The 20,311-nt window shown below is 36.7% G+C and overlaps 1 protein-coding gene across 4 annotated transcripts in view; it reads right to left on the bottom strand.

Annotated features, from left to right (window-relative positions):
* The window catches only part of NCAM2 (neural cell adhesion molecule 2), a gene marked incomplete at both ends in the record, with an annotated part of 498,781 nt that overhangs the window by 477,561 nt on the left and 909 nt on the right, over window positions 1–20,311 (bottom strand). The gene's annotated exons all lie outside the window — the stretch shown is intronic.

Consider the following 20,311-nt stretch of genomic DNA (forward strand, 5'->3'; position numbering starts at 1 on the left):
AAGCCTTCCTTCAAATACCCCTCTGGCCCCTTCACAGCCATGTGACTGCAGGTAAATTGCTTTATCACTCTATCTCTTAATTACCTTACTTGCAAAATTTTAAAATGACAGTAAAAGATGTGTAAATACAGATGTTAAATAAGAGAGAGTATAATAGTTTTCTTAGCAGATTAACCTAGACTGTTCACAAAGGAAGTCAGTAGTATCCTTACCCACCATTCTTAAACTTAACAATAGTAAAATGAGGAACAATATTAACACTTTCACGGTGACCTGATACGGAGAGATGACTCTGTTGCCAGCCAGACTGGGTTCCAACCCCAGGTTTGCCACTGAGCAGCTTTGTGGGTTTGACAAGTCATTTAAACTCTTCAAAATCTATGCACATCCCCTTCTATAAAAAAGAATTAACCTCATAGGGAAGTTTGACGAATTAAATTAGATCACACATACAAAACACAGAAAAATGGTACACTGTAAGTGCTTAGTAAATATTGATTCTCATTCTTTGTCAGAAAGGACCCTTTCAACATCCCTGTGGCAGACACATTTGACTACATACGACACTCTATGCCCCCCCATTCTTTATTTTCTATTTTATTTATTTTTATTTTTTAAAAATTTTTAACATCTTTATTGGAATATAATTGCTTTACAATGGTGTGTTAGTTTCTGCTGTATAACAAAGTGAATCACCTAGACATATACATATATCCCGATATCTCCTCCCTCTTGCGTCTCCCTCCCACCCTCCATACCCCACCCTTCTAGGTGGTCAGAAAGCACCAAGCTGATCTCCCTATGCTATGCTGCTGCTGCCCACTAGCTATCTATTTTACATTTGGTAGTATATATAAGTCCATGTCCCTCTCTCACTTCGTCCCAGCTTACCCTTCCCCCTCCCCGTGTCCTCAAGTCCATTCTCTAGGTCTGCGTCTTTATTCCTGTCCTGTCTGTAGATTCTTCGGAACCTTTTTTTTTTTTTTTTGATTCCAATATATGTGCTAGCATATGGTATTTATTTTTCTTTCTGACTTACTTGACTCTGTATGACAGTCTCTAGGTCCATCCACCTCGCTACAGATAACTCAATTTCATTTCTTTTTATGGCTGAGTAATCTTCCATTGTATATATGTGCCACATCTTCTTTACCATTCATCTGTCGATGGACACTTAGGTGGCTTTCATGTCCTGGCTATTGTAAATAGAGCTGCATTGAACATTGTGGTACATGACTCTTTTTGAATTATGGTTTTCTCAGGGTATATACCCAGAAGTGGGATTGCTGGGTAGTATGGTAGTTCTATTTATAGTTTTTTTAGGAACCTCCATTCTGTGCTCCATAGTGGCTGTACCAGTTTACATTCCTACCAAGAGTGCAAGACGGTTCCCTTTTCTCCACATCCTCTCCAGCATTTATTGTTTGTAGATTTTTTGATGATGGCAATTCTGACTGGTATGAGGTGATACCTCATTGTAGTTTTGATTTGCATTTCTCTAATGATTAGTGATGTTGAGCATGCTTTCATGTGTTTGTTGGCAATTTGCTTATCTTTGGAGAAAAGTCTTTTAGCTCTTCTGCCCATTTTTGGATTGGGTTGTTTGTTTTTTTGATATTGAAATGCATGAGCTGCTTGTAAATTTTGGAGGTTAATCCCTTGCCAGTTACTTCATTTGCAAATATTTTCTGCCATTCTGAGGGTTGTCTTTTCATCTTTCCTTTGCTGGTTTCCTTTGCTGTGCAAAAGCTTTTGTTTCATTAGGTCCCATTTGTTTATTTTTGTTTTTATTTCCATTTCTCTAGGAGTTGGGTGAAAAAGGATCTTGCTTTGGTTTATGTCATAGAGTGTTCTACCTATGTTTTCTTCTAACAGTTTGATAGTGTCTGGCCTTTAGGTCTTTAATCCATTTTGAGTTTATTTTTGTGTAAGGCATTAGGGAGTATTCTAATTTCATTTTTTACATGTAGCTGTCCAGTTTTCCCAGCACCACTTATGGACGAGGCTGTCTTTTCTCCATTGTATATGCTTTCCTCCTTTATCAAAAATAAGGTGACAATATGTGCATGGGTTTATCTCTGGGCTTTCTATCCTGTTCCAATGATCTATATTTCTGTGTTTGTGCCAATACCATACTTTCTTGATTATTGTAGCTTTGTAGTATAGTCTGAAGTCCGGGAGCCTGATTCCTCCAGCTCCATTTTTCTTTCTCAAGATTGCTTTGGCTATTAGGGGTCTTTTGTGTTTCCATACAAATTGTGAATCTTTTTGTTCCAGTTCTGTGAAAAATGCCATTCATAGTTTGATAGGGATTGCATTGAATCTGTAGATTGTTTTGAGTAGTATAGTAATTTTCACATGCTGACTCTTCCAATCCAAGAACATAGTATATCTCGCGATCTGTTTGTATCACCTTTAATTTCTTTCATCAGTGTCTTATAGTTTTCTGCATACAGGTCTTTTGTCTCCTTAGGTAGGTTTATTTCTAGGTATTTTATTCTTTTTGTTGCAGTAGTAAATGGGAGTATTTCCTGAATTTCTCTTTCAGATTTTTCATCATTAATGTGTAGGAATGCAAGAGATTTCTGTGCATAATTTGTATCTTGCTAGTTTACCAAATTCATTGATTAGCTGTAGTAGTTTTCTGGTAGCATCTTTAGGCTTCTCTATGGGTAGTATCATGTCATCTGAAAACAGTGACAATTTACTTTTTCTTTTCTGATTTGGGTTCCTTTTATTTCTTTTTCTTCTCTTATTTCTGTGGCTAAAAATTCCAAAACTATGTTGAATAATAGTGGTGAGAGTGGACACCCTTGTCTTATTCCTGATCTTAGAGGAAATGGTTTCAGTTTTTCACCATTGAGAATGAAGTTGGCTGTGGGTTTGTCATATATGGTCTTTATTATGTTGAGGTAAGTTCCCTCTATGCCTACTTTCTGGAGGGTTTTTATCATAAATGGGTGTTGAATTTTGTCAAAAGCTTTCTCTGCATCTGTTGAGATGATCATATGGTTTTCTTCTTCAACTTGTTAATATGGTGTATCAAATTGATTGATTTCATATATTAAAGAGTCCTTGCATTCCTGGGATAAACCCCACTTGATCATGGTTTATGATCCTTTTAATGTGCTGTTGAATTCTGTTTGATAACATTTTGCTGAGGATTTTTGCATCTATGTTCAACAGTGATATTGGCTTGTAATTTTCTTTCTTTGTGACATCTTTGTCTGGTTTTGGTTTCAGGGTGATGGTGGCCTCACAGAATGAGTTTGGGAGTGTTCCTCCCTCTGCTATATTTTGGAAGAGTTTGAGAAGGATAGGTGTTAGTTCTTCTCTAAATGTTTGATAGAATTCGCCTGTGAAGCCATCTGGTCCTGGGTTTTTGTTTGCTGGAAGATTTTTAAAAACAGTCTCAATTTCTGTGCTTGATTTGTCTGTTTATAGTTTCTATTTCTTCCTGGTTCAGTCTGGGAAGGTTCTGCTTTCCTAAGAATTTGTCCATTTCTTCCAGGTTGTCCATTTTATTGGCATAGAGTTGCTTGTAGCAATCTCTCATGATCCTTTGTATTTCTTCAGTGTCAGTTGTTACTTCTCCTTTTTCATTTCTAATTCTATTGATTTAAGTCTTCTCCCTTTTCTTCTCGATGAGTCTGGCTAATGGTTTATCAATTTCTTCTCAAAGAACCAGCTTTTAGTTTTATAGATCTTTGTTATCATTTCCTTCATTCCTTTTTCATTTATTTCTGATCTGATGATTTCTTTCCTTCTGCTGACTTGGGGATTTGTTTGTCCTTCTTTCTCTAATTGCTTTAGGTGTAAGGTTAGGTTGTTTATTTGAGATGTTTCTTGTTTCTTGAGGTATGGTTGTGTTGCTATAAACTTCCCTCTTAGAACTGCTTTTGCTGCATCCCACAGGTTTTGTGTCATCCTGCTTTCATTGTCATTTGTTTCTAGATTTTTTTTTTTGATTTCCTCTTTGATTTCTTCAGTGATGACTTCGTTATTAAGTAGTGTATTGTTTAGCCTCCATGTGTTTGTATTTCTTACCAATTTTGTCTTGTAATTGATATCTAGTCTCATTACATTGTGGTCTGAAAAGGTACTTGATACAATTTCAATTTTCTTAAATTTACTGAGGCTTGATTTGTGACCCAAAATATGATCTATCCTAGAGAATGTTCCATGAGCACTTGAGAAGAAAGTGTATTCTGTTGTTTTTGGATGGAATATCGTATAAATATCAATTAAGTCCATCTTGTTTAATGTATCATTTAAAGCTTGTGTTTAATTATTTATTTTCATTTTGGATGATCTGTCCATTGGTGAAAGTGGGGTGTTAAAGTCCCCTACCATGATTGTATTACTGTCGATAACCCCTTTTATGGCTGTTAGCATTTGCCTTATGTACAGAGGTGCTCCTATGTTGGGTGCATAAATATTTCCAAATGTTATATCTTCTTCTTGGATTGATCCCTTGATCATTACGTAGTATCCTTCTTTGTCTCTTGTAATAGTCTTTAAGTCTATTTTATCTGATATGAAAATTGCTACTCCAGCTCTCTTTTGATTTCTATTTGCAAAGAATATATTTTTCCAACCCCTCACTTTCAGTCTGTATGTGTCACTAGGTCTGAAGTGGTCTCTTGTAGACAGCATATAAGGGTCTTGTTTTTGAATCCATTCGGCCCATCTATGTCTTTTGGTGGGAGCATTTAGTCCATTTACATTTAAGGTAATTATCGATATGTATATTCCTATTACCATTTTCTTTGTTGCTTTGGGTTTGTTCTGTAGGTCTTTTCCTTCTCTTGTGTTTTCTGCCTAGGGAAGTTCCTTTAGCATTTGTTGTAAAGCTGGTTTGGTGGTGCTGAATTCTCTTAGTATGTGTTTGTCTGTAAAGGTTTTATTTTCTCTGCTGAATTTGAATGAGATCCTTACTGGGTTGAGTAATCTTTGTTGTATGTTTTTCCTTTTCATCACTTTAAATATATCCTGCCCTCCCTTCTGGCTTACAGAGTTTCTGCTGAAAGATCACCTGTTAACCTTATGGGGATTCCTTTGTATGTGATTTGTTGTTTTTCCCTTGCTGCTTTTAGTATTTTTTCTTTGTATATAATTTTTGATAGTTTGATTAATATATATCTTGGCATGTTTCTACTTGGATTTATCCTGTATGGGACTCTCTGTTCTTCCTGGACTTGACTGACTATTTCCTTTCTCATATTAGGGAAGTTTTCAACTATAATCTCTTAAGATATTTTCTCAGTCCCTTTCTTTTTCTCTTCTTCTTCTGGGACCCCTATAATTCGAATATTGGTGCATTTAATGTTGTCCCAGAGGTCTCTAAGACTGTCCTCAATTCTTTTCATTCTTTTTTTCTTTATTCTGCTCTACAGTAGTTACTTTCACTATTTTATCTTCCAGGTCACTTATCCGTTCTTCTGCCTCAGTTATTCTGCTATTGATTCCTTCTAGAGAATTTTTAATTTCATTTATTGTGTTGTTCATCATTGTTTGTCAGCTCTTTAGTTCTTCTAGTTCCTTTTTAAACATTTCTTGTATCTTCTCCATTCTAGTTCCAAGATTTTGGATCATTTTTACTATCATTACTTTGAATTCTTTTTCAGGTAGACTGCCTATTTCCTCTTCATTTGTTTGGTCTGGTGGGTTTATACCTTGCTCCTTCATCTGCTGTGTGTTTCTCTGCCTTATCATTTTGCTTAACTCACTGTGTTTGGGGTCTCCTTTTCATAGGCTGCAGGTTTGTAGTTCCCGTTGTTTTTGGTGTTTGCCCCCAGTGGCTAAGGTTGGTTCAGCGGGTTGTGTAGGCTTCCTGGTGGAGAGGACTAGTTCCTGTGTTCTGGTGGATGAGGCTGGATCTTGTCTTTCTGGTGGGCAGGACCACATCAGGTGGTGTGTTTTGGGGTGTTTGTGACCTTATTATGATTTTAGGCAGCCACTCTGTTTTGGGGTGGGTTTGTGTTCCTATCTTGCTAGTTGTTTTGCATAGGGTGTCCAGCACTGGTCATTGAGTGGAGCTGGTCATTGAGTGGAGCGGGGGGTCTTACCATTGAGAGGGAGATCTCTGGGAGAGGTTTCACCATTTGATATTACGTGGAGCTGAAAGGTCTCTGGTGGACCAATGTCCTGAACTTGGCTCTCCCACTTCAGAGACACAGGCCTGACACCCAGCCAGACCACCAAGACCCTGTTAGCCACACAGCTCAGAAGAAAAGGGAGAAAAAAAGAAAGAAAGAACAAAATAAAATAAAATAAAATAAGTTATTAAAATAAAACAAAATTAAATTATTAAAAATAAAAAATTAAAAAGTTATATAAAAAAAGTAAAAAGAAAGAAGTGAGCAACCAGACCAAAAAACAAATCCACCAATGATAACAAGTGCTAAAAACTATACTAAAAAAAAAAAAAAAGAGACAGAACCCTAGGACAAATGGTAAAAGCAAACCTACAGAACAGACAAAATCACACAAAGAAGCATACACATATAAACTCACAAAAAGAGAAAAGTGAAAAAAATATATATCTATATACTTAAAAAAAAAAGGAAGAGAGCAACCAAATCAATAAACAAATCTACCAATGATCATAAACTCTAAATACTAAACTAAGATAAACATAAAACCAGTCACCAGTCAGTTGCATACAGCAAACCCCAACTCTACAGTTGCTCCCAAAGTCTGCTGCCTCAATTTTGGGTTGATTTCTTGTCTATTCAGGTATTCCACTGATGCAGGGTACATCAAATTAATTGTGGAGGTTTAATCCACTGTTCCTGAGGCTGCTGGGAGAAATTTCCCTTTCTCTACTTTGTTCACACAGCTCCCAGGGTTCAGCTTTGGATTTGGACCCGCCTCTGTGTGCAGGTCGCCTGAGGGCATCTGTTCTTCTTTCAGACAGGACGGGGTTAAAGGAGCAGCTGATTCGGGGGCTCTGGCTCACTCAGGCCGGGGGAAGGGAGGGGTTCGAATGCGGGGCAAGCCTGCGGCGGCAGAGGCCACCGTGATGTTGCACCAGCCTGAGGCGCGCCGTGCGTTCTCCCGGGGAAGTTGTCCCTGGATCACGGGACCCTGGCAGTGGCGGGCTGCACAGGCTCCCAGGAGGGGAGGTATGGAGAGTGACCTGTGCTTGCACACAGGCTTCCTGGTGCGGCAGCAGCAGCCTTAGCGTCTCATGCCCGTCTCTGGGGTCCACGCTGATAGCTGCGGCTCGCACCCGTGTCTGGAGGTCACTTAAGTGGTGCTCTGAATCCCCTCTCCTCAGGCATCCTGAGATAACCCGCCCCGGTGGGTGAGCAGACAAGCCTCTCGGGTTGGTGAGTGCTGGTCAGCACGGATCCTCTGCGCGGGAACCTCTCTGCTTTGCCCTCTGCACCCCTGTTGCTGCACTCTCCTCTGTGGCTCTGAAGCTCCCCGCCCCCCATCTACTTTCCCCGCCAGTGAAGGGGCTTCCTAGTGTGTGGAAACTTTTCCTCCTACACAGTTCCCTCCCAGAGGTGCAGGTCCCATCCCTATTCTTTTGTTTCTGTTTTTTCTTTTGCCCTATCCAGGTATGTGGGGGAATTTCTTGCCTTTTGGGAGGTCTGAGGTCTTCAGCCAGCGTTCAGTAGGTGTTTTGTAGGAGTTGTTCCACATGTAGATGTATTCCTGATGTATTTGTGGGGAGGAAGTTGATCTCCATGTCTTACTCCTCTGCCATCTTGAAGGTCTCCCTGCCCCCTCCCTCATTCTTCAGATCTCCCCTTCAGCAACAGAAAGGAGATGATTAGTCAAGGGAAACTATGGTTATGTCATTCTCCTTCCTACTGATTGGTTTAGGGAAGTTCATTTAAAACAATTCTAGCCAATGAGAATTGAGGGAAGTCTGCTGAATGACACATGGGGGTTTTTCCTTTACTAGTAAAATGAGGCTACTCAAATAAGCATTTATTTTTCTTTCCTAGTTTCAGAGTTCACTGGCTAAGAATGTGACATATAAAACTGGTGCAGCCATGTTTCTTCTAGGAAGTCAGGGAAAAACAGCCAAAACTGAGGAGAAACATGAAATCCAAACCTACCTCCAAATAGCTCCTGACATGCTTTAATAGATGTTTATTTTTAAGATACTTTGAATGTGTTCTTCTCTTCTTTGCCTCTAAAAGCATCCTAAACTCATGTATTTTCATTATGAAAGTATTCAATAAGTCAACCACAAATTGATGACTTACTCAATTATTAATAATTATAGGGTTTCACAATAAGAGAAGCCTTTTAAAAATATAGCTGATATTTAAATATTAATGTCATATAGCCCTTAATGAATTATATTAACTAGAACTGCCCCACCTTACAACCACCCAGACCCCAATATCTCTAAATCCTGTTGGTTCTCCACGCTCATTAATCTTTTAGGTCAGTAAAAGATTTACTTGTTTACTAATTGGTCGTTCCTCACCTAGAGTTTAGCCATTCAAAAGAAATGGCCAGAAAGAATGGTAAAAACCTGAAACTAGAGCTACGCCTAGTGCTTTCTTTCTCCCTTTAGCAATTCCTTGCTGCTTCAAAAAAACCATGTTTCAGTCAGTAGAATGAGTAAAGTTTTAGAATCAAATATTAACTGAATTTGAATCCTGTACTTATTAGATGCTACTTTGCTTTTATGAAATTCAATTCCCTCTTTCAGAACTCCTAGATATGTTTTGAATATAAAAATGTGGTCACTCATATGAAAGTACCCTGCAGGGTGACTAACAGATCTTCTTCTGAGATTCTCTCCTTGACCAAACTCTAGCCAGGCTCCACTGAGACCTCTGCTCAATTAGGCTTCACCTTGGCCTATAAAGACTGTAACAAAAGGCTAACACCATTTTGAACAACTCAAGGCCACATCCCAAGGATGTCTCTCATCACCCTTAAAGTGCCCACCTGAGCAAACTCAAGCCTACCAAAAGAATTTGCTGTTTGTCCCAACCATCACCTGAAGACAGGACTCCTGTCTCTTAGCCCCTGTAGGAAGGTGGGAGCCTAAATTTGATAAGAACCAGTTAACAAATAGGGACCACCCTCCCTCTTTCTGGGTGTTTGCAATTTTTCACTTCCCTGCCTCTATGGAGCCCCCCGACTCACTCCCCTCCCTACTCTCTCTCTTATTCCTCATTCTCCCTTTAAAACTCCCAGTTACCACTATACAAATCAAAGTTGAGTTTAGTTCACACTGGGCTCTTTATCCTTTTGAGTATAGTAATACACTCTTCCCAATATAGTATATTACTGAGTAAAATCTGTCCTTACCACATTAACTAGAGTCTGGATTTGGTTATCTTTGACACTTCCTTCATCCAATTAATTCATCAAATACTTACAAATAGACACTGTTGAGGAAATAAGCTGGCCTGTAATCCTTTTGTTGGGTATCTCCTTCTCCCATTGTATGCATATAACTATGTCAGACTTTATCCCAGCTCTTCAAATTCTCACCTCACCACCCACTTCTCCATTCCCTTTTAGCTGATGAATTATCCTCCTTGAAACAAAACAGTGACTGATCTGTACTATTAGTATTTACTTCCCTTCTTAGTCAAAGTTCCCTGCATTAATTTCTGCTCACTGGTTAGAATATATTCTGGAACCACAATCAGTAAAAGGCACTTCTTAGGACAACTTCACTTATCCCATCACACATCCACATTCATGTAAATAACCTAAGATACTGAGACTTTTAAGTGAGGTATGGGAGTGAGAGGCAGCCAAACAGGAAGAGACAAGTGAAAGTTAACTGCTAGGTAATTCCTCTTCTCCACCGCAGCCTGTAAGTTTAACCTTTTGATTTTCCTAGCAAGAAGGAAATACATTCTGCTTAAAGAAGTCACCATTCACCAAACAAACTGTGTGTTAATGCGCAGTGGGGGAAGGAGGGTATTTTTAACAAACTGTTTCATTACAATAGAAATAGACCAAGGACTTGAAAGAGAAAATACATTAGCAAATTAGGGTATTTCATAATTGTTCAGAATTCTGTACTAAGAAGCATTATTTTAATATCATGAAAATACTAAAGTTGAATATTTCATATCCATTTTGGATGTGGCTAAGCACGTTTTCACAAAAGCATTGAGGAGGGCATAATATCATTTAATAACAAATGTTGAGTTTTCTTTCTAAATTGCAGACCACATGCGATCTCCACAAAGGTAAAATGCAATAGCATGGGGCTTACGGGGGGGCTTTGAAATAAAATGACTCATGGAGTTAACTGATTAAAGTGATTATAAATCATGTGAAATTTGAGGGAGAAAGAAAAGTAAAAATAAGTGAATTATAAGCAATAGTAATATCTTTAACTGCAAACTGTTTCACGTTAGAGGCATACACAATAATGGTAACATTAGTGGGTAAATGGTAGGCAGACAAATAAGTAGGTGATAAAGATATTCTGGAGTATTTGAAAATGTATTCTGTCCCATCAATTTAAATGTTTTTATCACTGAGGTCAGACCTAGAGAACATCATAAAATCATTACAAAACATGGCTACGAGACAAGAGAAAACTGTTTGAGGTTAAACTGGAGTTCATTTAAAAAAGAGAAAAAAAATCCAAGTGCTTATGAAACAATAAGGTAAAAATAACTCTTCTCTTACTTGTCTTCCTATACATACAGTTTAGAATCGGCTTCCAATAATCATTGATTGAATAATCAACTTTTAATGAACCCCAGGGAATTATCTTGATTTTCAGGACTTTAAATACTTGCTCTGCTGACATATCAGACATTTACTATTGACAATATCTATTCTGTTTAATTATATCATTATCAACATATTGTATGTCCCTCATTTATTTCTATATACTGAAGACTTTAAAACTCCAACTAGATAACCATGTCCTATCCCTCAGATAAGGCTTCAGAAGAACAAATCTTATAGCAAGATTTAAAAGTCTGCTTTATTCCCAGTCTAATTAATTTTCAGTATAGGAGATAAGATCAGGGATAGGGCAGCTCATCTTTGCCATTCCTCCTGAATTAAATAATCACTATGACCTGATTATTGATATTCATGTATTTACTGAAAGCCTATCAAGTGCATGGCAGTGATATAAACAAATGTTTGAAGTAAATACTGGAACAACATTAATACTTCCCAACAAACAAACCATTATCCAAAGTCAAGGGTAAATCTATCTTTCTATCTAACTATATATATATAGATATAGATAATATATATGTATTTTTTAAGTCAGCCATTTTAGTTTAATTCTGCTGGATAACACTTAAATATTAATTCAGCACATATTTGCTAAGCATCTACTACGTTCCAGGAATACACATGAATTTACAGTAAACTCTCTAATCCAGTACATTGCGTTTAATGGGAAGCCAACATGGAAAGGCATTCTTGCTCTTATGAAGTTCACATGCAAGGTCACAGTAGAGTTCAGCGAAGTTTGGCATGCAGAAATCAGATATATCACCACCTTCTTTGGATCTAGAGTGCCTTGCATATTGACTAGTATGTAGTAGGCAATTAATGTATATTTGCTGAAAGAAAGATGTCTTCAGTGATGAGATGCTTGAGCTGAGTCAATGGCAATCATCCACACAAAGACAGATAGGAAATGTATAAAACACATGGGCTGAGTACACACAGGGACCAAATTGGGAGTTCCAGGAATGGTGTAAGAGCAGTGTGCACAGTAACAAGCAATGAGGCTGAAAGGACAGGACTGTGCAAATGAATAAAAGGCAAAAGTCTTAACACTTCTAAGTCAGGAACTTCCAAATAATTCAACTGAAAGGTAGACCTCTAACTAAAATTAACAGCATGTGTCCCATAAACACAGCCCCAAAGTAACTTTAAAGAGCATAGTGTCATAAAATATGTACTGTACTAAAATTATTTTGGGGAATTGCTTCATAGATATCAGTAAAACATACTCAGACAAAAACAGAGAATTTATAACAGAAAAATGTGTTGTATCTAGAGTAAAATATTTATATCAAGTCCTGGTCTTACCATGTTTTAAGTCTTTCTTCCTGGGCAAGTGATTTTACCTCTTTGAGGTTCATTCACCTCTTTTCTAAATCAGGAATAGTATCTACCTTTCAGCATAATTGTGGGACTTCAAATAGGTAAGTTAAAGTTGACTACAAAAGATTTTGTCAACTGCTGTGTCTCAGTGTATCCTAATATACATTTTCAAATGTTAAATTTTGTAATGTAACTCTCTTTGATAATTAAAAAGTTTAATCTGGTATGAAGCATTATTATACAATCTGTAGAATAGGTAGGGTGAAGCCAGTTATTCTAAGATAAAGATTATGATAAAGAAGTGAACAAGATTTAAAATGTGTTTAGCTTCAGTTGGTTTTAGAAAGCTGTAAGTGGTTTATCTGGGACTTCCCTGGTGGTCCGGTGGTTAAGATTCCGTGCTTCCCCTGCAGGGGGCGCGGGTTGGATCCCTGGTCAGCGAACTAAGTTCCACATGCAGTGTGGCGTGGTCAAAATTAGAAAAAGGTGTAAGTGGTTTACCTAAGTAAATAAAGTTAAAAAAAACAGAAACATGTAAATATCATAGATCAGTACTTTGATAAAGTGTGTGGCACATACCTTATGTTACATATTTTAACCTTTCCATAATCTGTGTATAGCTTTTCTCTCATGAGTGACCAAAGTTATTGCTATAATATAAAAGTGCAACTTCTCTGTTCAGGCAATATTGAACATTTGTGATTGGTAGAAAATAATAATCAGAGAGAAATTAACTTGGACAATAAATATAATAAATATAAATATATATAAATTTAAATATAATCAGAAAGCCTCATATTATAAACCAGAAAACTGGTTAGGAATGGACAAGTTACAATAATAGAAAACCTGTCCAGAAGCCCCCTCATTAGTAATTAGAATAAAGTACAATGTGCTTATTTTCTTAAATTGGGACATATTCTATTCTACTGTAATATAGGTCTTAGCCATATTACATTGGTTTCTTTTACAAGCAGTGACATCCGTTTCTGCTGTAACACCATATTTGCATCCTTGAAAAATGCTGGTGTCTGCAAAATTGTGCAGTAAAAAATATCAGGGCTTATGGAAAAAGACAGGATCGGAGGTCAGAACATTCGAAACCTACAGAAATTTAAAACCAAGTGCTAACAACCACCATAACAATCTTTATTAAAATACCAGCACAGTTAAATCTCTACTAGTATTTGCACCTAGCTTTTGTATCTTCTTTCAAGTAGCAAGCCAGAAGAGCATTCACTTTAAAATGAAAACTATGATCCAGGGTATAGCCTTTTAAAAATAAGACAACAAACAAGTAAACAAACACATCATTTTAACACGGGGGAAATGATTTCTTACTTTCTCCAAATGCACTCTCAATGTTGCCAGTTATATAATGTAGTAGAAATCAACATGGTTCTTAAAGTCACTAAACAGACTAATACTTGCACTACAGAAAGGCACTTGAGTTGATTTTTCACATTTTTCTTAACATCGTCAGAGATTGCTAAGGTTTTTCTCTTCAAATGTGAGAAAGTGTGCTCTTGGTCACTTAAAAATTAATGACTTGAAGAAATAATATATGGATCAACACAATCCGTACATTATCCTCCTATTTACCAATTGTGTATAAGTTAACATGCATCAAAGAAACACACACTGAAGCAGAAAAGACTACCTTTTACCTTAAATGCATTTGATGCTCTTGGCTATAAATTTGGGCGTCAGCAAACAGAACATACATAGTAGCGCTAGGCAAATCAGACACTTTCAATCTCAAAACATCATCTATCAAATGTGGTTTTATCAGGATTAAATGGGATAATGAGTGAAAATGACCAGCACATCTCCCTGGCATAGAGTAGACATTCTATTTGTTCCCTTGGGTACTAGTAGAAAAATATTCAACTCTATATATTCAATACCAAATTTCTCTTTTGTTTTAGTTTAGTTTTTTGACTTGCTTTTTTGTTTTTGTTTTTTTCTTATTTTATCATGTTTTATTTTGTGTTGTTTCCCCAGAATAATAATAAAAAAAACTATGGATAAAGCAGAGAAAATAAAGAATACATAAGAAAGACAAATTTGACCCACATGCTTCTGAGATTTTATCCAAAATTCCAGACATGCTAAATAAGACTAGAGTATAAACAGTGATGGAAGTGATAAAGACAGAAGTTAAATGAAAAGGGAGAAAAATTCTAAAGAGATGATAATAAAAATTATCTTTATCAGCAGTTTATATTTCCCAATTTAATACTGCCATTTCTATCTAGATATTCCATGGATTCCTCAACTTAACATATAATTTTTAAAAATTACAAAGAAGCAAAACAAATCTCTTGCCTAATATCAGCAGTTTTCTTTACTTACTTTCCTATTTTTGTTAAGATATAACCATTCTTTCTGGCAAATAGGCTTAAAACTTCAGGTGCCACCTTCCTCCCAATTTCCCAAATCTAATGTGTTACTAAGATCCATTCATTCATCCACAGAAACATGTGTCTTGTCCGTTCATTCCTTTTTCACTTTCCTCTGGTCCATCCCACACATGGCCAGTAGACTTAAAGACAAAAGAAAACTTTACTCATGTTATTTTCCTGCCCAAACAATGGTCCCAAATATCCACAGGGAAGAGTCAACCTCAGTTTGGCCTCAAGGCCTGACTGCCTCCTGGTTCCATCAACATTCTCATACTGAGGCCAACAACTCACCCTTCCAAACCCTTAATTTAATTAAACTGGATTATTTCTGTCCTCTGAACATTTGCTTCTTTCCCTAAAATTTATTGTCCCACATTTTTTTCTCCTTGTATTATTATCTCCAAGTACTCTCACCATGTTGATGCCTCCTCTGCTTCGGTGAGTGACAAGGTGATGTCCTGGTAAAGAGGCAAATCTTTGCACATGTCCTGAGTTCAAATCTTTGTGTCCTAGCTGTGCAATCTTAGTTTAGTTCCTTAGTTTAGTTCCTTAAACTTCTACGTCTCACAGCCCTCAAGCATAAAAGGGGAATATAATATGATAATAATTAGAGGATTGTTGTATATATGAAGCTAGTTAGTACATATGAGGTGCATGCAATTGAGCCTGGCAGTTAATAAACACTGGACAAGTTTTAGCTCTTCCTAGGTGCTGAATTCCTAAGGACTCATTTAGATCATTTAATTTTTACTTAATTATATACTTGGTCATTTCACAACATTTAGTTGAACAGTTTATTCATCTCTCATATGCTGATTTGGCTTTTTAAATTCATATTTTTGTCTTCTCATCTATAAACCTTGAATCCTATGCACCACCACTCCTCCACACAAACACAAATTTTCAAACAAATGCATTCAATACATTAAAAAATAGGCATTGAACTAGAAGTGAGAAAATCTAATCCTAATTTCAAATAACTACTAATGATAATTGATATAGGAAAATAAGATAAGTCCTCTCAATTTTTTCATCCATAAAATATAATACTTTCTTGGATTCTTGATGATCTTTAGTTACAGGGTAGTTGAAAGCACTTTGAACAAGTGTTCTTTTACTGCCATAAGATGCTGAGGTTTTACTCATTGTATATCCTCAACAAGTATTTGATATTTGAATAACTGACAAAATGGCACAGAATTTAATTATCATCATTACTCTGAGCTGAAGAAGCATTAGATTAATTTTTTTAATCTATGCAAGTTTGGTGTTCAGAGAACTGAATTGAGAATTTAGATACCAGAACTCCAGTTATTAACCCTTTTACTTTTCTATTTGACCTTCAGTAAGTCACTTATCCTAACTGTGTGCCATTCTAAGACTCTGTGACTAATTCCAGCCTAGTGTTGGCCCATAGAATGGATTCATGATACAAAAAAGAAACTCATTCCTCAAGACAATTTACTGCCCTCTGCTGGAAAACTGTGAAAAGAAATATGTATTCTATCACTATGACTACGAGTAGCACCCCCTAGAGGTGTTCATCACATAACCTATAGAATCATTCCTAGGAATGCTGCCTAATAAGATGTCTGAGACACCACAGGCATGTAATGAATAGTTTGATGAATAAGCCACTCTCATCAATGAATTAGATTATCTCAGCCCCTTCAATATTTTTCTCTAATCACAGAGCAGCTTATGATAACTTTTTTTTATGATAACTTTTTAAATTAATAAATGAGATGTTTTTAAGCCATAGGCAGATTTATATGTATGCATATTATACCAAAAATATAAATAAAGTCTGGTATAGTAGGATTGACATTTTACAAGATGCCTACACATATGTGTTATCACAACTGCTCCACATTACAGTACAGCAAGGTCAACCAGCCAGATATTTTTATATCAGATTTTCAAGTAAACAAATAATGGCTCTGAGAGACTAAGTTGCTTCTTCAAAAAATCAAGAGGCCCTTAGTGTTCTAGGTCTTCTGATTCCAAATCCAGTGTTCTTTCTCCTTCTCTGCTTGTTTTAAAAAGCAAATTGCAGCCAAGACAATTTTCATTAATTGACCTGAAATTCTTCGAAGACTCATCTGTTGATTGTTATGCTTATAAATACTCTCAAAATTCCCCATCTGCCTCTTAACTATTTAAATTCAGGCAAGTTTTTTTCATTACATCTTTCTAAAATATCTTGTAATGTTTGATGACCTGTTAGTGGCACAAGTGAAATTAGGAAGTGTGTTGATAGCTATTTGAGATGAGCACTATTATTATAATTGTAAACACTTAAAAGTTATTAAAATATTCAAAAGAGTGCCATACAGAAGCACTTTTACTTGCTGAACAATTAAAGATAGCTTGGCTCTATGAAGCTCAGGAATATTACATTTAATGAAAGCATAAAAGCACTGCTTGCATCTTAAAGTGTTCTCATATCATATAATTTGGAAAATTAAAACTTATTTATAATCTGTTAAATAGGCCTATCTTCAGTATAACTGGGATAGAATAAAGGGCACAAGGAATTTAGAATCTAGGTCAATAAAACTTGAAAAACAATGCTGTTCACTTTATAAGAATATACAATTATTAAATTAATTTTGCATACACCAGCTCCTAGAGGATTATCTTTATTTTGGACCAAGAAAGCAAAAGCAATTCAGACTAGCTCTACCACTTATGAAGTACTTTCTTCATGCTCTCAAAAATTCACTGCTGTGAGACATGACCTCAAAAACAGAAGAATTAAAATCATTTCACAAATGTCAAAAGCCAGAGGAAGCAGCAGGGATAGTTCCAGGGTCTTCAGATTGACAACCCTGTTTCCATTCTCACTGCTCCTCCCCAAGGAAACAAGCAAAAACAAATTATACTGTTCAGCTTGGTTACTAGCCTCAATCTCTGTAGCTCATTTCTCAGTCTCATTACAAACTAGTCCTAGGTTTGAAAACAAGCAATTTTATTTACTAGATTATATGAAGTGTGACTTTCTTTTGGACTGTATGAGGTTCTTTTGTTCCATTAATTGCTTCTCTAAGAAGGCATTACCTCTGGGGGACCATTAGCCCCCTGTGTCACTGAAAAGACTCCATGAACACTCAGGACCCACCAACCTCTCTTCTTGTTCTATGAGCTCCAATTCAACATTAGACACTAAAGTGGACACCAAAGTTTGGACACTAAAGTGACAAAACACTCCGCTTAACTCCTTTGACACAAAGCAGGGAAGGAAATCCTCTGGGTTATTTATTGATCACACGATATTAATTGACATAGCCTATGTTCTCTAAGTGCAGATGAATATGGAGTTGATTCAATAGAAACCTTACAAAGAGAGGCTGACATTGAAGGATTACATCAGGGTAGATAAAAGAGGTTGTGTGTGTTTAACAGCCCAAACAAAAGATAGGTTTGTGGAGACCTACCTCAAGACCTGAAACTGGTAGACACACATATACCTGTGCTTTATTTTTAGAAGGGACACTTTTCTAACAATGACTTACTAGCACTTCACCAGAAAGAGTAATTTTAAGCAGATGCCTGTAAGCTTAAGTAACTGGGTAATTCACCCCCTTCTCCCCATGATTTTGACTTAGGTGAGTGTTCTATGTATGTATCTTGTACTGGATTGAAAGAGAGATGAATAGCTCTGTTCTTGCTTTATAATTTCATACAACAATGCTTCTAATTTATGTATGTGATCATCCAGTAATAGATGTGTATTAATCACACTTGGGTAATTTTTAAAAGAAGAAGAAAATTATTTTAAAAATTAAAAAAGGTTTAGGAAAGCAATCCATACATACTACAGTTTGGGAATCTGAATTTACATAGATCCAAACAGCACATGCCCTGTGAATCACAGACTTAAGTTATCACTTGAGATGTATGATGACAGAAGCTGTGACCAAGTTTTAAATACAAAAGAAAAATAATTGCAAAAGTTATAGAGTTATGGAATCTCCATTCCATTGACAATGCAATGCAGACTTGACAATTAAATCCCAACCTCACTTCATTAGATATGAATCTTGCAGTGAGAATGAGAGGCTTTTAAAGGAGCATTTCTGCTACAATAAAAAAAGCCTCTCACTGCAGTAGAACAATAACGTTGTGTTGAAATTTAGAACTGTTAGGCCTTGTTAGCTAATTATGGTATTGGCATCCACTTAAGTTAGTCAGTTTTTCACTTCTGTCATTTTCTTCTATTCGACTGCTGCAGTTCAAAACGTTTTGACTACTTAAAAGGGAATACATCATCGTTGCCTTGCCCCAGTCTAACTGCACACCACTTTCCAAAGCAATAGCTTCAATCATGCTTCATAAAATCCCCTGCAACGATATTGTTGGAAACATAAATCAGCAAGCTGGGATTTTAGTATTTCTAAGGCAAGCTCAGGGATCACTGACTGGCGGCTTTTCCATGGCCCCATTTATAAAAGAATAAACAAAATTATGAGTTACACTAGATGCATTTTTTCAAACTGCTCCCAGTGGTATTTCTGATACTTGCTACTGCATCCTTAATTGGAGAACAAAACACTAGCATAGAGGGATTGGACTCCAGGATCAGGATTGCTGTTTCCAAGCATCTCTGACTTCATTGGGACACACGGCACAGAAGTACCACATGTTCTGTTTCACAAAAGCTAGGGCTCTCTGCTATGCATGCATCTATGCCTCTGTGAGTGCCATGCATTTTTAAATTGTGCTAGATAGATCTCCAGAACGATGCTCCCCTCCTTCCCTGTTTCATTAAAGTGAATATGGGCTCCCCTTCAGGCATGCTTCGGTCTTAGAGCCTCGCTTTATAATCACCCTGCGTTCTGAATTATAAATTAGGTGAATTGCAATTTCAGATGTTTTACATATAAAGACCCAAATTATATGTGTCTGTGTGTACTATTTAAACGTTCCTGGATTTCTTTTTTATCCCCCAAATTCCAACACACTTAATGTCTACGATGGCAAATTCACAGACTCCACAACTGAGACATTTTTCTTCTCCAAACCAGTCACAGTGTAATCCTGGCTGCATAAACTTGCTTCCTATTATGCCCCATCTTGCTCCACACTATCTACTCTTGGTTAATTGAAGTGGGATTTCAACTGCAATTTTCAGAGACTGCTTCTCAGTATTCAGAAATACCTGTCTATATTATAAATGAACAGTTAAACCAACAGCAGCTGTCCAAAAATTAAAGCAGTATATCTGTAGGACATAAAAGTGTATGTTGATCTTTGTGGTAATAATGATTCACCTAACTGATTGGGCTAATATTAGCTTCAGATAGACACATCTGCAATTTTGCTATGACTGAAATTTTGCATACTCTATTTTATTAAAGGAAAAGGGGGAGCATCTTAGCAAGACACTTTGCAAACTACAGCCACGTACAGTTTGCTTTCTGATTTCTGAACATAAAATCTGCATCCAATCGTGTTTCATCAGCCACTAACACTACAGCTTTAGGGAGGAGAAGGGCAGAGAAAGGAAGCCTTCATATCCAAAATGTCAAGCCCTGCTGAAGAATGATAGAAGGACCTAGTGAGTGGAAGGACCGAACCACCATTTCTGGGTTTACAATGGAGTTCTACCACCCCCTGCTGGACTAAATGAGAAACACAGAAGAGGCTAAAAGGCTGAGAATTGAATACAATGGAGATATTTTAACTTGTGCTGTAATTTATTTTTTCTCAAAAAAACAATTTCATGCTACACTAATAATATAACATTCTCTGCGATTATTACACATCACAAAATTACTTCTATATTCTTTTACTTTGAAGACTTCCACCAATGTATGTTTTAGCATTTTGTGTCTCCAATTAAATGTCCAAACTTGTCTGGACAGTTGTAAATGTTTCCA

This window comes from Leucopleurus acutus (assembly GCF_964270905.1).
Source record: "Leucopleurus acutus genome assembly, chromosome: 5".
In the NCBI taxonomy this organism is placed as follows: domain Eukaryota; kingdom Metazoa; phylum Chordata; class Mammalia; order Artiodactyla; family Delphinidae; genus Leucopleurus; species Leucopleurus acutus.